At 38.8% G+C, this 21,480-nt stretch overlaps 1 protein-coding gene across 1 annotated transcript in view; it reads left to right on the forward strand.

Annotated features, from left to right (window-relative positions):
- The window catches only part of LOC125229572 (cadherin-86C-like), a 108,770-nt gene that overhangs the window by 33,941 nt on the left and 53,349 nt on the right, over positions 1-21,480 (forward strand). The window contains exon 2 of the mRNA XM_048134484.1: positions 4,315-4,404. The gene's annotated coding sequence lies outside the window, so the exon portion shown is untranslated. The remainder of the gene's footprint in view (positions 1-4,314; positions 4,405-21,480) is intronic.

A 21,480-nucleotide genomic window follows, 5' to 3' on the forward strand; every position in this document is an offset into this window, starting at 1 on the left:
TTTTGCTGAAGTGTGATTACATTAGAGGAAAATGTAGGTAAAACAAATAACCAACTCTGTCCAGTTTTCATGCATGAGTTGCTCTCAAAATTACCGATTATTGAACAAATAGTTTCTCAAGAACTCAAGAGAATTCGATCTCCGCTAAATCTAACTTGCATAGTTGCAGACTATGCATTAGTTTGCCTCAATATCTGAAAGCTAAGTAGGAGTGATGCCGCAATCTTGAGATCATCCAAATTGCATAACAGGCAGATTAACCGCAACAATGCGATGTAATGACGATTTCATTTGCCTAATTTAGTTCATGTTGATTTCTGCTATGGATTGAAAGCTCTATAATCAATTGCGAATTGTAGACGACTAAGACGACCAATTCACAAGCGGTTTTGAAATGTACAAACCTGATGATTTGATGTTGCGTGATGTTTGCGTTTAACTTGCGAGTGCAAATGCAGGTCAGTTAAGTATTGGTAACTCATTTTAATATATCCTTTTTACACATTTACAGAATGATTATACATGAAATCTCAAACGACGATCGTATAGAAATCATTTATTCGTGACAAGTGACAACAGAAATAATTACACATAACACAAAAAGATAGGTACATACATTTACTTGCCACGAAATGGTCCCGACTCTGCATGGTGTTAGCCTGGGAGCTCCAACGCGGAAAACGCAAAAAACACGGAAAGCACACAGTCACACACACATAATACATAGTATAATTTTCATTATTAGGTTTGAAAAAAAAACCGTTTACACTGTACCATTTTTATTTCTGAGCACGACACTATAAAATCTCTTACTACTACTAACTTGACTACATTTCTAAAATTTTTTTGTAAAGTGACAGCTACATTAATAAACGTTATTAAAAGTGCTATTTACAGGAACGTAACCATAGGCCCGTTCGAATGGACATCACGGATTTGATTTAGATCTTAGGAACATATTACCTATAATGGCTACATCATACATCATACATTGGCTTAGATATCATAGGTACTTTTAGAGTCAAAAAGACACACATACAAATAATAGGTAATTTGAAAGACAATCATATGTTGCCAACTTCGAAGATTGCATTAAGCTTACTATGTTACACAATGGGCTACTAAACTACTAAGTTCGACGCAAACACAAGAATGTAAGGTATAGGAACCTGCTGAGGGTAGCTGTAAATTATCAAGATCCTCGTCTTGGCCGTCAGTCTTTCCGGCAACATTCGCATCGGCCTTGACGCGCGATAGCGGCGGAGGACAGGCGCTATCGGGGGATCTCGCTTCATTCTTTCATCACTCGTGAGGAAGTTCTGGTAATTGGCTGGCTATATGCATGTTTTAGGTCGGGTGAAACGACCCACTAGTACCCAGTTAAGTGAGCTCTAATAGGTTAACAGAAATAAATAAAAAAGTTTTAATACCTATATCACTATAGGTATCAGCCATAAGACATGACTACTCGGAAAACGTACAGATACCCAGTTTATTTTGCAGCGTCTTTGTCGTCTTTAGTTATACATTCTTCAAAATTGACAAATATCTAAACATGTCTTTGTTTCTTTATTTTCGAGGCATTAATTTAATGTTCAGATATTTTTCAACAACAGTATTTATCAATGATAAAATATCAACAGTGATAAAATGAACGTCATAATTGCCACTGTAAACGCAGAGGCGTAACTAATTGTATCAAGGAAATTGATAGATATGATGGCATTTGAATGTAACCGCAAAATAGAAAGTAGGCCTCAGTGTCGTCGTCAAATTAAATACTAGTCTCAAAAATATAACGTACAAAACTGTAGCATTGCAGACTAGTAGCGAAAAGGCAGCCTTTAGTTTAGGTATGCGCGTTGGCGGCACGCACGGAGGCACGTGCGGCCCTCGCCACAGTACACGCCGAATCACAACATTCCCCGGCCACGCCTCTGATTGCTGCCGGTAGTGTTGGTAGCTAATTTGCTCTTGATTTTTTTCGTATACTACCTACTAAGTCGGCTACTTTTGTTATGTATAGTTTTTTTTTAGTCTTACAATTTTGTTCCATGAGAGTGAATCCTATTCTCATTCATACTTAGTCTTCTAAATTTAAAATCTTAAGTTATTTGAATGTATTGAGTAATTTTAAATACTTATACTAGGTAACAAACCTAACATAACAAATAATTCAATTATGGTTTTTTGCATAATTGTGATCCTAGAACAAAATTATTATGACTTTATCAGTAAATATTAGTAACGGTCTAACGGTTACATTATATTAAAACTTATCTCAACTCAGAAATCTCTATATTTACTACATCAAGATAGAAAGAAGTTACGAACTGATGTGAACTTTAAGTCGGCGATAACCCTGCCGCTGCTAAACTGTAAGGTGTCGGCTATCTGCTATACCTATGTACTCGAACTTCACAAATTGATAAGGGTGACTGTCCTAGCTATTGTCCCAGACCTGCACCATAGTAATGGGGCATTACTAATATGCCTACTAGAAGACAGCCTTTTAAGAGTAAAAGAGATGATGTTATGTTTATAGCCGCAATGTTATTTTTGTTGGGGCTACATTTCCAAAGGATTATTTAATAGATTAAAGTATACAAACATAATTATAATTCAATGTTTGTTTTTCTTACACACCTATATGATGCATTATAATTATTATAAAATTTATAAATCTGTCGCTAATTTGGTCCATCAAGAGGTTACCTAATAGTGATAAATCACTTTAGCGCGCTAGTTTATTATGTAACCCTTTGTTTATTACTTATGTAACGTCTAAGTACTAAGCTCTATGCAATAAAGTGGTTATTACAACGTATCTACTTAGGTACTAACCAAGTACTAAATACTTAATGCTTCGTCAGCAAAATTTTATGACCACACTAAAAATAGCGTAACATTAATGATGATGAGGATGTAATAAATATTGCTTCCAAATGAGACATTGAAAGGATTTTATAGTTTGTTATCACTTGATCAGCACCTCAGTCTTTATCACGTGGTAACAAACCAAAGACATATTGTAGGTAACTCCGTAGAGACGGATAAGGTCTAAGAAAAAAACGCCTTTGGGGAACGCTCGGCTATATGGTGCTAATATTAATATCAAGCTAAGAATATGGGCCAAATTGTCAAAACTGAGGTTCAAAAGTTTTAAGCTTGTGTCGAAAGATGGCAGTCTATGCACTGTGATTACACATTTTACTTAGACAGTAACTCTCTATAATACTCGATCCTCTTTGACGCAAACATAAATCAGCTCTAAGTTTTGTCACCTAAGGAGCCAGCAAATTAAACGTAATCCGCAACAGGCTTTGACAATATTAGCCACCACAACAAGGAGATGTAATCTAATGGGCAAAGTACAATCCGGAGCAGGAATCAACTCGTATCAAAACCGCCTTTCCAAATTTGCGGAATCAAACCTAAGAAAAATAAGCCCAGTTTGAGCAACCCAGAACTTTGCGGAACATTTAGATCTGAGTTGGATACCTAGTATACCCACACTCTGTATCAGTACAAATTCAGATTAAAATTATGTCCAAACCACACTTACGAGCAAAAACAGGTCACTGACAAAGTGTAAAGCGTATTACTGGGTTCCACTTTAATATAGTTACGTGAGTGAAGTTAATAGTGAATAAATGTACCTTGACCGTAAATATTCTAAGTTTACACTTCGAAGTAATATTGTGCTAATTAACCCCAATGCTTATTATATTGTTCCAAGACTTGCATTACAAACCGCGATTGACGACATAATCAAAGTAGGACAGTACATAATTAGGTCGTAGGAAATAAGATATATAAATTATAATAATTATAATTATTCATTATCAATCTTAATCCACATGGCACTTAAATAGCTTATTGAACTGGCGAAGTTTGAATACTAAATGGCTCTTAACACTATACTTAGTACAGGATGCATTTAAATGTACGAGTACGTATTTACATATACAAATCACCTTACTGTCTCATGAATGGCGACGCCTATGACAATAATTATCTGGCAACACCTCGTATACTGCATGAGTCAGAGCCGACGCAACTGAAAGCCTTGCATATTACTTGGTGCCGAGCTTTCGCGGCATTATCTAGGCATCTGGGCGAAGACAATAGCGCGCGTATGCGTAATTCGTTATCTCAGATCTACCTCTTGCAACACTATGCTCTCCTAATGAGGAACGTTCCACTTCTGGTGTTAATTGAACACTGAAAACCGGGAAGCACATTTCGCACTTACTAATTGTACCTAATTGAACAACTCGTATGGGTTTTTAAGTCAAAGTTTCTTTGTTGCAGGAATATAAACAAACATAGAAAGTGCCCGGCAAAGGATGAGGAGTAAATATTGGATGGGACGGTTTGAGCCAGATATACTGAAACCAACAGGTATGTGTAAAGTAAGGTGCTTAAATAAGCTTAAAAGCTTAGTTTGCCGACGAATATCTTTAGCAGTGCAGTCATTAGTGGTGATTTAAAAAAAGGAAGAAATGTTTTTGTTTCTTTTGGTACTACCTTAAATATCAAAATCAATAATGTCATGAATTGTTACCGAGTTTCGCCTGTGATAAAATTTACAGGCTCCAGAACCAATAATAGAAATTTATGATGGGGCTTAAATATTCATAAGAATACATAAACGTGCGCTGAATTTCCGTATATTTATAGGGCGTGATAGCCATTTTAGAGCTCGTTCTCGATTTGCGGCAACTGCTAGTGTCGCCACTTAGTGGAAACATGAACTTTATTGTATCTTACCGCATAATTGAGTACATATAATATAAGCTGCCAAGCTAAATTTATAAAGATGAAAATACATGTCAAGCTGTAAATAAATTGTTCCGAACCTTGACAATTCCAAGATTAATCATGAATCTTGTATTCCCGAGTTCTCACATCGTGACAGTTCACAATGAGCACGCGCCAGATAACGACATACATCTAATCTGCAAGAAAGAGCGTATGTAGATAACCACTTGGAAGACACATACATCTTTTCACTTAGCAATGCAGATTTGCACATTGTCATAACACACCCACGTGGCGCCGTATAATTCCGCGATTTCCCGCCTTTCGAAATACATCTAGTCGCGACGATAAATAACAGACAAATTACTTCGTCGGCGCGAAACGAACACGTGCTCGGTGACATTTGCATGCCTGAGAAATGTTTGTTGAGTCTACATTCGGAACGAGCCTCGGGTAATGTTTAATGGGATAACGGGATTTATTTTCATATGTATTTGTTCTGAAACTTCACCTAAGTAGGATAACCTAAGGGACCTATCCTTATTTATAGTTTCATTTATTATTTGTAAACGATTATAGCGCGCCTGATAATTAACTGTCAGATGTCCTTGCATTCACATCATCGTAATGAACAGTCATAATGTTATATGTAACTCTGAGACTGAGTTATGACTCTTAATGTCTGTTGCGTATACAAATTTCGAACGAAACGCGGGGCTCATCACATGACACATCCATTTCTGAGGACCTACCGCGATCTACTATCGACGAATTTCTTTTAATTTGCAAAATTGTAATATTGTAAGTTGGCGTTAATTCTATGATTACATCAAACGTAACATGTTAAGCACTTTTGATGCGAACTTTTGGGAATTAAGCCCTTTTGTTGTGGCCTTGTAGTGTAAATGTTATTATTTTAAAATAGTTTTATTTTATTTTTGGATTTTGTATTAAGTTAGTTGATATCAATGTTGTTGTACTACATACATTGGTTTATCCACATAAATAATCATTACACATTTTTCAAAATGTGTTCTAAACTTTGATGTTACTATTTTTTTTAAAGATCAAGGCGAGACTTTTTGAGCTTTAATCTCAAAACAACACGTAATTTTCTATACTAAAAGAAACTGCATTCATAGTTTAAAAAAAAGAAAGAATGGAAATAAGCCCTTTTCAAAAGACACTCGGGGCTCATCACATGACACATCCATTTCTGAGACACCGCGATCTCTATCGACGATTTCTTTTTCTTTCACAGTTGCGAATTCCTACACAAGTGTGATAGGAAGGCAACAAGGCTAAAGTTGTTCGTGGTAGGCCTTCTGCTCCCTAAATGTTATTCACAGGATCACTCAGTAATCACTTTACGCGCTTGACAAATTAATTAATTGTGCTTTCGCGGCTTAATTTCACGCGTACGAATTCGACAAGGAAGCCGAATTTTATATACTAATATATTATCAAGAAAACATTCAATGAAATTCCTATTAACGAGTAAGATTTTAAAAACACATGACCTCAAAAGGATGGATATCTCCATAGTTCTAAAAATTATATTATGCTTACCTTTACAGGGATAAATACAAAAAAGATGATGTTATACAATGGTCTATCTTAACTTGTTTCTCTTATCTAGCTCATCTCCTTCGTAAGAAAGAAAATGTTCTTCGTACGACCTCTAGTAGCCCAAACAAAAGGCTTTTTGTGACGGTAACTATATAACGGTATTATATTTATAGAGCATTGCTCGACATGTTTCTAGGCTGTTTTTTTATACTTATGTTGAACTACTTAGGTAAGCCCTTTGAAAACGTAACAAATCTGTTGAAGTAAACAGCAATGATAGTAATGATAAAGTAATGATCATTACGTTATACACTATACTCAAGCCATTAAATCTTGTCGCCGCAATACATTTCAGATTATTCACACTAGTACGAGCACTACCGCCGTATCAATTATCCCTTACTTTATTGAACACTTGTGCAAATAATTGTACACATGTAGTTACATGTTTATTCCCTGTAATATAAATCGCAACAGAACAGGATAAGTAATTATGGCTGTATAAAGAAATATATCGTGCCTTCTGACTACGGCTATTATTAAACCGGCATTTTTACAAAGAATAGAAATCAAAAGCTCCCCACAAGCCCGCCGTTAATTAAAGACTGGACTTCTACCATAAAATACCTCTCCTCGAAGGAAATATTACAATGATTTTCACTGATTGCCTGGGAGGGCATGCAAACCGAGAAATATCTGAACCATGTGATGGACGGCGATATTGAAGTGTAGTGCAGAAATATAATCGCGATAGCCTTCGAGAGTGGGGGCGTGGAATTTACTAATAAATCGGGAGTCGTAAGGCTGAGTCGTTGTCTAAATATCACCGCGCTAGTACTTCATTAGCAACTCGTATTGTTACTAAGTCATCACCTTCACCTGCAACAATGTACGCGCTGAATATGTAGGGAAGACTACTTAGGGACCAACTCCGAAAAAGCGAAAAAAAAAACTCTTGCATAAGTATAGCATTTGAAAAAAGGTGTTGCCTGTGTCACCATTTTTTGTCAGCCATAATTAGCTTAGTATTAATATATAGACCTGCCACTCATACCTATCTAGTTTTAATTACTTGCTAACTCTTCAATTAACATAAAAGTCGAAGGAAAATGTTAAATTCAGCAACTCCCAGTCTCAAAAGTGTGCAGTACATAATGAAGTGGTGTAAACAAAGAACTTGCTTTGGCAGTCAAATTTCTTGAGGCTGCATCAAAAACGGAGTTCAAAGGTAAACTAGCTGGAGTGTCTTGTGAGAGCGAGAGCCCTTTTAACTGTTGCCGAGATGAAAGCTTGCAACTTTAATAAAAGAGATACGGCGGATGGCACAAGTTTACTCGTTCGTACATACATACATACAAATATTCAACATAGATACATAATCCAAGAATTTTCAAGTTACAAAACTCTTTAAAAATGCATTAATTTATGTTTATCGTCTACACAAGATAATTCCTAGCTTTTTTATAAATACATACTTATTCTACGACGGTAGCAAACAAGTCTGCAGTTCTCGATGGTAAGCAGTCAGATATTATGTCTAAGCTAAAATTGTATACCTCCTAAAGTAACTAAATCTACCTCAATTTATCCGCGCTACTGTTTTCAATCTACCACTTGCTAACTTCAGACTGTCAGAAATCAGAAGCGCGGATAATCTCCTTTGGCTAAAAGAATTCAAAACAATTTCAATGTAAATATCACTTTGAACACTGCTGTTTAATTACATGTATTTATTCCTTGAAAAGTCGCTCAGTTAGTCTAAAGGCGTGTCCCAGCCCAATAAAGAGGTGCAGGTTATTCGCAAAGAGACGCCGGCGACCGGCGACCGGCGACATCCAGTGCCGTGGTAATGACGCCCGATAATCGCCGACATCCTTCCCGACTCACTTTAAAGACATTTTTTCGTTTTCATTGGCCTCTTTAAAGGCTATTTTTAGAAAAAATGAACGCTTAAACTCGATTTTATAGGGCTCGATAGGAAACGTTTCGGAACGAATGCGGTCTCAATTGGGGTTTAGTCTCATTAACTATTTTCTGTAAGTAAGTACCTATAATAAGAAGTACCTACGTAATGAGATCGTTGATTGATTTCTTTGCTAGAGGTATGTAAAGTTCAATATACTTAAGAAAATAAATTAATATCCTATCATCCAATAAAGTAAACTGAAATAAATTAATGTAAACTAGGTGTGTCGATGGCAAACAAGCTTATGGCTGCCATGATAATTTTCTAATGAAAAAAAAAAAATGTCAATAAAATATTTATTTTTCAAGTTACTTGAAAAAGTAGGCATAATGCGCATATGAACGTCAAATATAAAGCTACGCCGGCTCTAACCCCACGCCTCAGCCTCGAGAAGATTTCAGTTACAGTCCCCTTTTTTTTTACCTATAAACATATATTTATATTTTGATTAATTTATTTGTTGGCACTTTTCTGTTCAATTCAGATAATCAAGTAAGCATTCAATTTGTATTAGTAGGTACTCGTATTATGGTTTTTAATGTCGACTACGAGTATACTTTTAGTACCTAGATGATGCTAATGAGATCTCGTATTCATTAACTTATGAAATAATTAGAAAAACAGACGTAGGAGGATAATTTACTCGTATAAAGGCCCAAGGGGCGAGAACGTAGATCATCTCATAGTAACGCTTATGCTTTTAGGTAAGCCTGTGACATATCTTGTTAAGGCATTTATTTGAAAAATTGAGGACTGTCATTTACTTTTTAATACAAAATGTAATTACTTATTTATAAACTTTTAATTTTATATGAGAATGTATAAGAAAAAAGGCATTTACTGCCTTAAAACATGAAATTAAAACAAGACGGTGATAGCTTCACCGTTTCTAGTTGTAGCAGCTATCAACGACCCGTGAGTCGGCAATAACATCAACGTTATGTTTAGTTTTTCTTTCTTTTATATTATTATATCATATGAAGAGAAGTGTTTTTATGGACTTTTACAAATCCAAACGGGCTAATCTAATGAAAAAATAATTAACGACCTACACTTTGTCATCTAATTTTCTTTTTCTGATGTCGTAAAGTTGACAAAACTTCTAATATTTTCGAAGCAACTATGTTAAAAACACCAAAGTTTATGATACGTTTTTACTATTTAAAACCACGTAAATGTGCTTCCTATTTAAAATGTAAGAAAACAGCAAACGGTTTTATAAATGGAAGGCCAATAAAATAAATAAAACATTTTTTTTTATAAGTCGGTAATAGATTTTCCGTCCGCATTTAGACATTTTATTACCGACTCATAGGAATCGCTAACAACAGCCACATGAATGTATTGCAGATCATTTCCTGAAATCATCACTTTTCCTGAAAATTCGGAAAATAGTTGATGCAAAGTATAATGTTACAATTAAAAAAAATTGCAGTGTAGGTATACAATGTATTATTAAGTATTGAATATAATAATTTATACGTCAGCAAATATTTTAATTTATATTAAATTGTTTTGATGATTTCATATACTATATTTTTTGTGCAGCTTACCTACTGAAATTATGACATGGGAGATATATTAAAGTGTTTTAGTTGCTGTTTCACTTACCCACCCTTGCAGTATTTTTTAAACGTGAAAAATAAGTTATTTGTCCATAGGTAGGTATAACAGGTATATAATTGGGTTACTATGCCACCTACAGTTACACAGGTAAGTATATACGACTTACACTGAGCACAAATACCTTCTCTCATATACGGTCGGAAATAGCTGCTTAAAAATCGTTAATAGCCTCACGTCCATTATTATGGGGCGGTAATAGTAACAATCGACTCTTTAACTTTAAAGTATGTTTTTTACATCTAAATTCACGATTTAAGCACAAGTCACTTAATATTTATCTTTCATAAGCATTCAGTTAGCATATCAAATTACAAAACAATATTTTAGGGCAATCTGTACACTTCAAAATAAGGGTTGATTGAAAAATTGCCTTAAGGGTGGCGTTAATAGCTGCGTTTACCCTAGTTCCTATTTCTTTGTTTTATAAACCAAACTATGGAAAACTACTACAAAGTTGCAAACTAAAATGGCTTTTCACAGTTGAATTACCAACATTAGAGGGTTATTGGACGCGTGGGCACGCGGTTACCTGCGGGCTCGATCACAGCATTCTGATTGATTGAATTCATTATAATCATAGCCATTTACACACACATCTGATTGAACATTATTGATTGTGGCTTTTGATTTATGATGCGCGAGACTCAAATGCGACTTGAAACTTAATAATTATTTATAACTAGCTCCACCTGTTGTGTTGTGTTTTTCATTCAATAATTAAAGTTTCAATATAATTATGCAGAGTTAAGAAACAGTTAGGAATGTTTGCTACCTACTGCTACCTACAAAAGTATTTCCTTTGCGGCTATTTTAAATACAGATTGGGGCCTGTAACAAAGGCGAAGAATTGAACTGTAGGCTATTCTCCTTATACTGATCAACATTTGTTCAGTGACTTTTAAAAATTATGAAGTCTTTAAATTTTTAATTTTTCATACAAAATAAATATTAGCTTGTCATTGACATTGTCTGTCACACTTTAGACTTAACAGAATTCGCAATACATTACCTCTTAGAAAAAACTTTCCAGGGTGATAAAAATCAAAATACAAGTTATTTTTAAAAGTCGCCGAACAAATGTTGATCAGTATAAGGAGAATAGCCTAGAGTTCAATTCTTCGCCTTTGTTACAGGCCCCACTCTGTATATGTATAATATTTTTAAAAAGTTAAGTTTCTGCAATATCCTTCTACTCCAAAGGGAATAACACCATTAATGGTAGTTTCCGTATGTATGTATGCTATTCGTCCAGTATATATCTAGATACTCGTATATTCATCTAGGTTACAATTTTAGCAATTTTAGTCTTCTTAGTTTTACAAAATGACCAATCAAATGAGCGATATTCTAAATGTTTAGTAACATTTGTCCTCAAAATAATAAAATAAACCAACCCGGAATCGCATGGTCTTTAAACTAAAATAAATTCTTATAGCCATATCATAAATCAATTCACCTTCGTCACATTTAAATTAAATGTCAGTTTTATACTAAGCAAATTTGATTACACTGAATAACCGCCCGTTTAAAGTAAGTACACTCGAAGTCGTGTTGATATTTAGAGTCGTGACAAGTCTAATTGACCAACGCAGACAACGCGTACGCATGCAAAGGCCGGCCGTCTTGTCACATCGGGCATGAGCCTGGCTGCCTAAACCGTCCTTCCGCGTAAACTGGTTACCGGCCCCTATTACGGAACCCAGCTGTACAGGCCCTGTAGCCGAATGGCATTTCTGCGACGCCAAACGCCGCAGAAATGCAGTCTGACTCTTTCGCGCCAATACACAAGAGCGATAGAGATAGATAGCTACGAAAGAGATATTAATCGTGAGCGTCTGTGCTTTCGGCTACGCACATAGGGTATCTTACCAACGTAACAATCGTAAACGCTTGGTAAGCGGCCTCTCCCTGTAGCTCTTCTGTTATGACGCGACAGAACTAACACGATCTTCACTCATATTATTAAATTAAAACAGGACTTAATCGCGTAAAACTTACGTTTTATATTTAACCCGACGTTTCGGACATGACATTACGTCCGTGGTCACGGGTAGACTGGCTGGGAGTTGTATCAACATCTTCTAGCTGTACGAGTTTTTCGAACTACCCGCACTTGATTGTCATCAGTCACTTTTACGCTAGGGTTGCCACTCTGCCTACATACAACACTCACGACATCCGATGGTATGAGACGGGAAGTTTTCTCACGTTTACACTTGCTAATCACTGGATTCCACGAAGATGAAATCCCTTGCCCTTCATTTTGATTGAAATTACGATGTTTCCTGATTTCAATCGCTTCACGTACTTTCCTGCTATAGTAAAGACGTTCAGTTGAAAGGACTTTGGGATTATGCAGTTCAATCCAGTGGTTCGGTCCTGACTCTAGCAAATGCTCGGCAACCGCAGACTTATTTATTTGTCGTTTTTTGACCGCCGCGATATGTTCTTTGACCCTTTCCGCTATGGTGCGTTTGGTTTCTCCAATATAAGAACTACCACAGCTACAGTCAATCTTATAAACGCCTGGCGTCTGATATGGAATAACATCCTTTGCTGACCTTAGTTGCCCCTTAGTAGTTAGTTGTTTGCTTAGTTGTCGGCAACCAAGACGAAAGCCTGCGAAGAAGCATCCGAATGTTGCAAGACGACCGGCATTTATGCCCTATGTCAAGGGAGTGACAGACAAGGTTGGTACCATACTAAAGAAGTATTCGATACAGACTATGTACTTGCCGTTGTCGAAGGTGGCGGGGCAACTAAGGTCAGCAAAGGATGTTATTCCATATCAGACGCCAGGCGTTTATAAGATTGACTGTAGCTGTGGTAGTTCTTATATTGGAGAAACCAAACGCACCATAGCGGAAAGGGTCAAAGAACATATCGCGGCGGTCAAAAAACGACAAATAAATAAGTCTGCGGTTGCCGAGCATTTGCTAGAGTCAGGACCGAACCACTGGATTGAACTGCATAATCCCAAAGTCCTTTCAACTGAACGTCTTTACTATAGCAGGAAAGTACGTGAAGCGATTGAAATCAGGAAACATCGTAATTTCAATCAAAATGAAGGGCAAGGGATTTCATCTTCGTGGAATCCAGTGATTAGCAAGTGTAAACGTGAGAAAACTTCCCGTCTCATACTGTAGCGGCGTTTAATTGGTGAGGCTACTTACATTTGTCCAGAGGCGCTTGTGGGGCCACGTGGAAACACTTTGGGAAAATCCTCACACTAAAACGATTGTCACATATAAACGGAAGCTTAGGTCACTGGTCGGAATATCACTTAAAATGTCAATTTTCACGTTTGTGTCGCGCCGGTGCACCGATAACTATTTTTTAATTCGTAATAACGGGAGCGCAGATCATGGCGCTCGCACGGTCGAAGAGAAGGTTTTTTCTATATATCCGCCAGGTGCCGTGGCAGGCGCACCGGAAAGTCGCTTTGGGACTTCTGTAATTGCCAGCTCCAAAAAACTGTGCTACATATACATGGAAAAAAGTATTCTTTCAAAATTGTGTTGCCTTGTATGTATGAAAATGAAATAACTATTTAACTATATCAAGAAAAGAAATTAAAACTAAAAATCTCTGTTCCTCGACGGAACATGCCGCTCACCTTAAAAGACACGGAGTGACTTTTAAAAGAAATAAAAAAAAAGAAACTATACGAAAGTATACCAAAATATTTTATGAAACTTATATTTAACTTAACATTAAGAGTCGTAACGATTGTATAAGTTTATTCTAAAGGTAAGGGACAGACCTTCACAACAGGTCGTTTGAACAACGTGTTCCCGCTTTTCAATGTTACGACGCGAATAACTTGATCGCTGCCCGGATGGACAGCATGAACGCGCGCGAGTTTCCACTGCAGCGGCGGCAGGTGGTCGTCGCATACCACAACAACAGTACCTTCACGAACGGCGGGACCGCGGTCTTGAAGCCACTTTGTACTTTGTTGCAGGTGATGGAGATATTCACGACTCCATCGACGCCAGAAATGCTGGACAGCTTGCTGTATCCAGCGCCAACGTGTAAGACGATTAGGGTTCTCGTCTATCAGAGAAACGTCCGGTAGGGCCGTTAAGGGCTCACCGATTAAGAAATGGGCCGGCGTAAGAGGTAAAGGATCCGCGGAGTCCGAACTTAGAACGCAGAGCGGACGACTGTTTAATACAGCTTCGATTTGACACGTCAAAGTGTGCATACAATCATATGTTTGCGTTTGTGTACCTATTACGCGATGTAAATGAGCTTTGAAACTCTTAACAGCCGCTTCAAATAATCCACCGAAATGACTAGCATAAGGTGGTTGAAAATGCCAAGTTAATCCTTGTTTTAAAGTTTGTTGATTAAGGGCACTCATGACCGAATCATTACGCAAAAAAGTATATAACTCTTGAAGGTAATTATTACAACCAACAAAGTTACGTCCGCAATCGGTATATATATCCGTACAATAGCCTCGACGGGACGTGAAACGTCGCAACGCAGCTAAAAAACCTTCCGTGGAAAGTTCGGAAACTAACTCAAGATGTACAGCTTTAACGCTCATACATACGAAAACTGCAACGTAACATTTTATTATTTTTGCATTACGAACCTTATTAGCGCGTACGTAGAATGGCCCACAAAAGTCACAAGACGTTTTACTAAACACACGTGCGGGGCGTAGCCGAACCGAGGGTAACATTCCTATGCGCGGCTGGCAGCGAGTCGGTCGAGCGCGGAAGCATTTGATACAACGATGTACGCGGAGGCGAACAATATCACGACCAGAGATAATCCAGTATCGCTGTAAGAGCGAGTTTTGCACGCACTGCGAACCGGCATGTAGTTCCTTTATATGCGCATCGTCAATGATAAGATTTGTAAGAGGATGTCTTTTAGGTAAAATCAATTGATGTTTTGATTCAAAAGGTAAAAGCGATTTGTGAATACGTCCGCCGACGCGTAACAAACCATCCTTATCTATCATGGGCGTGAGACGCCGCAAACGAATTGACGGAAGTTTATTTGACGAAATCCTTTTAATGTCGTCTTCGAACACTTTTTGTTGTGTAATCAATATTAGTCGATTTAATGCAAAATTGTACTCTGGTACGGTGACGTACTTTGGGAATGTTTGTTTATGTTTCTTGCATTTATTGTAGAAACGAAATATGACTGCCGTGACGCGAACTAATTTACCTAGCGACGAAAATCGCGTTATAAGAGTGTCGTCGTCCGGGGAAGGAGGCAATGTGGACACACATGCGTAACTAAGACTTGCCGAATCATGTGTATTGCGTTTTTCCTCGTTCGTGTTTACCACCGGTTTTGGTATAGGCCAGGAGTCGCGACTTTGTTGGAGCCATGTAGGACCATGGAACCACAAGTCATTTTGTACGAGCGCGGCGGGGAGCAGACCGCGAGACGCCGGGTCAGCGCTGTTATCAGCTGACGGGACGTGACGCCAACAGCGCGCCGGGACACGGGACAAAATCTCACTAGTGCGGTTCGAGACAAACGTTTTCCATTCGTGCGGGGGTGACTGAAGCCACGCGAGCACGACGGAACTGTCAGACCATGCGTACACTTGATCGGGGTGAATGTGACCACCGTAAAGATGCATAACTCTTTCAATTAATTTTGATAGGATTACACAACCCATCAATTCCATTCTAGGTATAGTAAGGCATACCCGAAGAGGTGCAACGCGACTTTTAGCCATGACTAAATAGGTTTGAACTCGCCCGGTGTTGTCCGTCAGACGTATATAAACACATGCTGCGTATGCAATTTTGCTTGCGTCGGCAAATCCGTGAATTTCGATTGAATCGAAGTCGTCAGTATTGAAAATATGACGAGGAAAAGAAATTTGCGATAGGAGCGGTAGCTCGTTAATAAAACTCGTCCATGAGTTAATAATATCGATAGGGGTTCTGAGTCCCAGGAAATTTTGGCTAACCATAGCAATTGAATTAAATGTTTGGCAAACAATGTCACCGGAGATAATAACCCGAGGGGGTCGTAAATTTTTGCAATTTCGGAAAGAATCGCCCGCTTTGTACAGGCCTGCGAAGAACTTTGAACTTTGAAACTAAATGCGTCAGATCTTGGATTCCATTGAAGTCCAAGGACCTTGACCCCTTTGTCATTTTCCATTTCGGCAAAATGAACATTTTCGCGCCGCTCACCATGAAACTCTGTCGGTCGCGTGGCAGCGAGAATGGCTGGCGAGTTACTTTGCCACTTTCGCAATTCGAACCCGGCCGTGGCACAAATACCTATCAGCTCCTGCTGCAGATTGAGGGCTTCGGCTAAGGTATCTGCGCCGGTCACCACATCGTCGACGAACACGTCATTTAGGAGGACTGGCGAGGCGAGCGGGAAACGCTCGGCTTCGTCATGCGCGAGCTGTTTAATTGTGCGCAAGGCGAGATAAGGGGAACTACTGATACCAAAAGTAACGGTACGCAGCCTATAATCGCGCAGAGGTTCCTCTGGCGACTTGCGCCACAGGATGCGCTGAAAGTCCCTATCACTCTCACGTACAAGAATATTCCGATACATTTGTTTAATATCAGAACAAAATGCAACTTTATGTACTCGAAATTTTAGAAGTACATCTACTATGTCTAAGTGTAACTTAGGCCCTTTTAGCAACGCATCATTGAGCGCGTAGCCACTCGTTGTGCGACAACCAGCATCATAGACAACACGAGTTCGGGTAGTGTCGGAAATCTTCGACACCGAGTGGTGCGGGATGTAATAACTCGCGCCAGCGGGGGTTATCGTCCGCGAGCTCCATGTGGTTAAGATTCACATACTCCTGGAGGCACGCGTGATACTCCGCCTTCAGCTGGGGGTTTCGTTCTAGACGGTATTCCAGTTTGTGGAAACGTGCTAGAGCAATTTGCCGAGACTCGCCGAGGGGCGGTGCATCGGGCTTGAATGGCAGAGCAACTATGTATCGCCCTGTCTCATCGCGCGTATGCGTCTTTTGGAAAAAGGATTCGCATAGCTTTTCTTCGGGAGTGTAACTCCGCATCTCTGGAACTGACTCCAGCTCCCAAAACTTCTCGAGATTGTCGTTGTCGAACGACGTAAAACAAGTATGGCGTGGAGTCGAAATATTAGAAGTAAAGTTGACTTTACCCCTAGTAAATAACCAAATACACTATTGATTGCGGTGGGTGTGCCAGGTTTACCCCTGACTATACCCTCGCGAATGACATCCATGAAAATGTCCTCGCCAAGTATCATGTCAACCGGCTGAGGTTTATGAAATTCAGGGTCGGCTAGAGCGAGCCCTTGCAAATGAGGCCATTCCCCGTACGGTGCTAGTGGTACACTAGGCATTTGACGGGTTAATTTTGACAAAATAGTAGCCTCCAAAGGAATACTTGGACTTTGTTTGCCCTTGGGCGAAATTGAGCACACGAAGGTACCCCTAGGGTTGAGCGGTAAATCACCGACACCTACCAACGGCTCGCTGACATTTCGTCGCGGTAAATTTAATCGTTGCATACACGATTCAGTAATAAGAGCTGCTTGTGAGCCCCCGTCTAACATACAACGAATTGTAGCAATTTTATTACCTTCGTAATAAAGGTCAACCAACGCAGTTGACAGTAACACCGTATGAGGCTCAATACCTAAACCTAGATTATTTTGATTCACGCCGTGAACAGCTGATGGGCTCGGGACAGCGCCCGCGCCGGGCTGCGACTGCTCCGTTAGAGCGAGCGAGACGGCAACTAGTTCCGCGGCTTCAATGTTCGCCGGGAAGGGTCGCGTACGCGTAAGGTCCGAATCTAAATGAATTAAGGTGTGGTGCTTCTTATTGCACTTACGACACTTAAAACTTGATTTACAATTACGTAAGTCATGTCCGGAACATAAACAATTATAACAAATGTTATTTGTTTGAACAAATGTGAATCTATCTTTAGTAGACAAATTTAAAAATTCTAAACATTTGTGAAGTGAATGGAAGCCTTTGCACTTCACGCAAGATCGAACCTTATTCGTATCGACATACGGTCGAGTTTGGTCTGACGTATTCGTAATTAAAACCCGTTTAGGTGTAATTTGATTTGAATTTAAATTATTTTTATTTGTTGTAATTAAGGAATTATTTTTTGTGGACTGTATATGGGAAACTGTAATCATCTGTTCCGCCGTAAGTTCGCGCTCTAAGAATGTAATTAAGGTTTGGACTTTAGGTATTTCACTTGGGTTGGTTAAAGAACGTTCATATTCTTTTCGCGTATTAACGGGAATTTTACGTAATAATAAATTTAACAGAACGAAGTCCCATTCTTTAACCGGAAACTCCAAAACTTCAAGTGCTTTAATATTTTCGTGGTAAACATTAAGCAAATTTCGCATAGCAACAGCAGATGAGCGCGCGGAACAAGAATCGATATCGAATAATTTATCTAGATGTTGTGACGCAATAATGCGTTTGTTGTCATAACGGGATTTTAGAACATCGATCGCAATTGAATAATTACTTTCCGTTATGGGAATTGATTTAATTAAATTAAATGGTTCGTTTTTAACCGAAAGTAGTAAATACCTAAACTTTTCCGCGTCAGTGTAGGCATTGTTGTTGTGGACCAACGATTGAAATAAGTCGAAAAAGGCGGGCCAGCCAGTAGGTTCACCGTGAAATTCAGGAAGCGACAATTTAGGCAAGTTTCGACGGTCGTTCATAAACGTGTCGTGTTGGCTAGGCACAGGAATGCGGCTCGCTCGCCGCTTTTCTACATCTACCTCCTTTAGGTTATTTAAATGCGTAACTATCGCGTAATATAAATCGTTGAAATCATTTCGAATCTTAATGTTGGCTTCTTTGTTGAAGCTATTAGACTTAATTAATGCCTTTTCGATCTTAGTTTGAATTTTGGTAAACTTTCGCTGGTGCGCTGTTAAATCGGAAGTTCTTGAACGAAATTGTTCTATATTCGTTGCTGCGAACTGTAATGTTCGTTTTAATTCGTCGAGAATTAGATCTCGCTCGAATAAATCTTGTGTCATACACGATGTGTCGGTTTCGACACCGTCTGTAGGATTCGGTACCATTTTGCCGTGAGCAAAGATGGCGGAAATTACAATGAAAAATTGAACTACAAACGTATGTAATTGGAATGATGGGTACGTAATACCGCAAAATACACGGGCAACACAACGTGAGAAAGAAAAATCCGGATCGAACGGATCAAAAAACTATATGTAGCGGCGTTTAATTGGTGAGGCTACTTACATTTGTCCAGAGGCGCTTGTGGGGCCACGTGGAAACACTTTGGGAAAATCCTCACACTAAAACGATTGTCACATATAAACGGAAGCTTAGGTCACTGGTCGGAATATCACTTAAAATGTCAATTTTCACGTTTGTGTCGCGCCGGTGCACCGATAACTATTTTTTAATTCGTAATAACGGGAGCGCAGATCATGGCGCTCGCACGGTCGAAGAGAAGGTTTTTCTATATATCCGCCAGGTGCCGTGGCAGGCGGTTCCTCGACGGAACACATACCATCGGATGTCGTGAGTGTTGTATGTAGGCAGAGTGGCAACCCTAGCGTAAAAGTGACTGATGACAATCAAGTGCGGGTAGTTCGAAAAACTCGTACAGCTAGAAGATGTTGATACAACTCCCAGCCAGTCTACCCGTGACCACGGACGTAATGTCATGTCCGAAACGTCGGGTTAAATATAAAACGTAAGTTTTACGCGATTAAGTCCTGTTTTAATTTAATAATATGCGACAGAACTAGACTGCATTTTCGCCACGTAGCGTCAAAGTTTGTCACTTCGGCTCAGCTCGGCCAACATTAGGACACACCGACATTAGAACGACATCCAAGAGATGTTATGTATCCATCGTGCGTCTCGCTCGCGCAATACAGCTACGGGGAAGCACGAGCGAAACGCACAACCAACTTGCATCCTTTAGTTGCCCTAATGATATCAGTGTAAGAATTGCTTACTGTCTCACTCGCACATCAGTAGCTTAGAAGAAGACGGATTAACACTTATGAGATACGAGTTTTAGTCCGTCTCCGTATTCCAGCTGAATGGCAATTAGAATATGACTAGTTACACAAGATTACTTAGTAGGGTAAAAAGTGATTTTATAGGCAAGTACGAGTAAATTGAAAGTAAAATCTGAGTAAAACATTTTCATTGCAATTTAATTTTATTACTTTAAGGCCCACTTGCACCAACCACTTAACTCAGGGTTAGTGTGCTGTCAACTATCAAATTCCATATAAAATGGTGGGTTACCCTCGGGTTAACCCTCCATTTTCGTTGATGCAAGTGGCCCTTAGCTTATTTCACATATACCTATTTGTGTACTACTTCTGTGTAAGTATATAAATATATATTTTTTTATTGATCGCGACTATACATGCAAACAAAGATGCGTTAAACTTTGTGAATTTATGTCTGATGCGTTAAACTTGCGAATTTATTACAGAAATTGCGAAAATAGAACATTGTTTAATAGTTTATTACAGAAATTGCGAAAATAGAATGCTATCTTAAATAAAAATACATTTTTTTAAAACACTAAGCAAACTTGGTACATTGTATAATAATTATGCGACACCGAGGGAATTTAAAGTGATGCTGCAACACCATCTGTTTTGGTCAGGCCATAATCGACGGTATACATTATATACCCACCGGCGTGTACAGCCACATACCTACTCGTATAAATTGCAACGGTTAATACACATGTGCGCAAGGTGTCGCAATTACCCACTTTCCTTAAAAGTCAGTGAAAGTTGCGTACGCTACACAAAGATCTCTGCATTGTACCCTTGATAAGCATAAGGCACAGGTACTTGTAGGAGGAGTAATCTGATTCTGCAATTTGATCCCCTAGAACGTTTATAGACTGTCGTAAATTTATGTTCTGAGAAATAAGATGAATATAAAGCGAGTGACTGAAATAAATTTCGAATCTAAAATTAGGTACTGCAGAATACAACGAGGAATATACATTTACGACTTGGAAGATCTGTTACAGAACTCCTACATAAAATTGCTTATAATTTATAATGCAATAATAGAAATACTCGACTGAGTTTATACTATTTCATTCCCCTCTCATGTCATTTTTTAATTATATGTTTAGTTTGGGCTATGGGTTAAATTGTGGCGTAGGCGAGAGGCTGGCAACCTGTCACTGCAATGCCACAGTTTCGTTTTCTTTCAACCCCTTATTTGCCAAGAGTGGCACTGAAGCTTTAGTAGTTTCATGTGCTCTGCCTACCCCTTTATGGGACACAGGCGTGATTGTATGTTGATTGTATGTTGTATGTTATGTTTAGTACATATATACTAATAAATACATAACTTTGGTGACAAACAAGCACACGACCACCCTGGGGCCCATTTCTCAAACCTGAAAGTTACAAGTTACAAGCGGAAGTCTCTTTCCTACTCGTCATATTAGTTAGACATTGACTACCACTTGTAAATTGTAACTTGTAGTTTCGAGAAACGGGCCCCAGGGGCAGGGGCAGGGGGGGAAACGTAAAAGCCTTGTATTACA

This window comes from Leguminivora glycinivorella, chromosome 1, assembly GCF_023078275.1.
Source record: "Leguminivora glycinivorella isolate SPB_JAAS2020 chromosome 1, LegGlyc_1.1, whole genome shotgun sequence".
NCBI lineage: Eukaryota > Metazoa > Arthropoda > Insecta > Lepidoptera > Tortricidae > Leguminivora > Leguminivora glycinivorella.